Consider the following 2631-nt stretch of genomic DNA (forward strand, 5'->3'; position numbering starts at 1 on the left):
TTGCTACCCTTCACCCTGACTGGCTCATCTCCTCCCCTCGGCCCTTCTGTAAGGGGGTGTCCGGGGCTAGGAGTTTGTTTTTGTTTTTTTATCTAATAAGGTGAGCGATCTGAGTAAGGCAATCAATGCCCAATTTCCATTCAGTGTTATTTCCGCTTCCTCTGTATTACAGGGTGAAATTGCGCCTAGAAGAATCGATACTTTGTGGACCGCTTACTACGCGGTCATCAGCGTCAGAGGGGTTTTTAAAAACAAAATCAAAGTTTGTTTTTTGTTTTATTATTTTCTTTTCCAAATATCTGTGTGTTGTGGTCGTTTTCTAGGGCCGAGGTTGCTTACCTTTGATTTGATTTTCCAAGATGCTGAAAATGTTGAGAAAATAACCTAAGAAAAGGGAGAAAACGCTGTTTCAGTTGTGTTTTGTTTGCTTGATGGGTTGAATAAAAAGCACAGATGAATGAGCTTAAAACCAAAATGAAACCCACTGCCCACGATTGGGACTCAGAGCGGCCTGATAGAACGGAGTAGGAGCGCGCCCACAGGGCTTACATGGCTGTAATCCTTGCAGCCTGCGAAACCCACAGGGGCAGTTCTACCCCGTCCTACAGGGTCACTGTGAGTCGGAATCCACTCGATGACAGTGAATTTGGTTTTGGGTTTTGGAAGACTTGCAGAAGATGACCACGTCTCTCTGCCTGGAGGGGCTGCTGGGTTCATACCGTTAGCCGCTTCAAACCGTAACTCACTACAAGGAGGGAGCATCAGAGCCCATCATAAATATCTGGAAAAATAATTTTGAAGATGAGCCCTAAGAAACCAATTTTTTGGAGATAGTGGTCCCTACAGCTCCAAATCAGGCACCCTGCTTCCCGCCTGCTCTTAGCTGGGCCAACTCCATATACTTTCGTTTCCTGGGCAGGCTCAGTGTTTTCCTACAAAATTTTGGTATTGTTATGGCACTGATAATAGAAACAAAAATTCCCTTTAAAAATCTGACCTCTATGTAGATCTACAAATAGACTAAAAGGAATTGTGCAATCACCACAGTCAATTTTAGAATATTTTCTTCTTATACTTTTTATTAGCTCTCCATTTTCCCCAAGGTCCTCTGCCATAACCCCAAGAAACTAGCAATCCAGTTACTGTCTCTATTATTGAGTTATGTATCCTGGATTTCACATAAAGAAAAACATACCCCCAAAGCCTCAACAATAACAAAATAAAACCGAAACACGTCAGTTGAAAAGGTAACAGAAATGAATACAAATTAGGACAAACTTAAAATGGACCAAACGAGAAAATAAACAAACGATAAGGTGTTAACTTTTAACTTAACGACCTCAGCATTAAATAGGTTAAATTTTAACCTAACTAGATCAGCATTAGTCCACTTTCCAAAGCTCTCTGTCTGACAAGAGTATTCACACCCCTGGCTACGGGGATTCTCTGGAGTCTTAATCCAAGTGGTGCTGGTAGGTGCCATCAAGTTGATTCTGACCCATAGCCACCCGATGCACAACAGAACAAAACGCTGCTCAGTCCTGTGCAGCCATTGTGTCAGTCCACCTTGTGAAAGGACTTCCTCTTCTTTGGATACCCTGCGACTTTAACAAACCCGAGGTCCTTGATATTTTGTTTTGTAATTTGAGCTTCCTCTTAGGTCACTTTTCTTTGAAATGGGTAGAAATATGGATCTCTCCCAGTTGGTCAAGTAGCTATCTTTCAAATTTCCTGGCATTTTTCTTTCAAATTTCAATTTTGAAAGGCAAAATTCCTATCAAATTGCCTGGCATTTCAAGCAACTGTCTTTGAAATTTCCTGGCGGTTGAAAGAAATTCAAATTTCTTTCCTTCCTCTTTTTATCCTCTTTTGTAACTGCCATTTTATGGGTTGTTTTGAGATCAGTACAGAGACATGATGAACAATTTCTACACAATTCTTAATCCTCGTGCCCAAATCCTAAAATGGCATGTAGATACAATTTGTTTCGACATTCCAGCGATTTCCCCGCTTTAAATTTGGAGGCAAGTTTTGTTTTGTTTATTTTTAATCATTTTACTGGGGCCTCTTACAGCTCTTAGCACCATCCATCCATCCATCCATCCATTGTGTCCAGCACATTTGTACATGTTGCCATCATCATTCTCAAAACCTTTGCTTTCGATTTGAGCCCTTGATATCAGCTCCTCATTTCCCCCCTCCCTACCCTCTCTCCTTCATGAACCCTTGATAATTTATAAATCCACCCCCAACCCCCATGTCTCACACCAACCGCTGTCTCCCTTCATCCTCTTTTCTGTTGTCCATCCCCCTAGGAAGAAGTGATATGTAGATCGTTGTAATCGGTTCCCCTTTTCTCCCCTCCCACCTTCCCCTTAGCCTCCTGGTTTCTCTATTCTCATCGTTGGTCCTGAGGGGTTTATCTGTCCTGGATTCCCTGTGTTGCCAGCTCTTATCTGTAGCAGTGTACATGCTCTGGTCTAGCCAGATTTGTAAGGTAGAATTGAGACCATGATAGTGGATGGGAGGAGGGAGGGAAAGGAATCATTAAAGAACTAGAGGAAAGTTGTACGTTTCAGCAGTCTTTACAGCACCCTGACTGACTCATCTCTTCCTTGTGACCCTTCTGTA

Source organism: Echinops telfairi, unplaced genomic scaffold, assembly GCF_000313985.2.
Source record: "Echinops telfairi isolate 266 unplaced genomic scaffold, ASM31398v2 ScPeMD7_5868;HRSCAF=6743_0, whole genome shotgun sequence".
Lineage (NCBI taxonomy): Eukaryota > Metazoa > Chordata > Mammalia > Afrosoricida > Tenrecidae > Echinops > Echinops telfairi.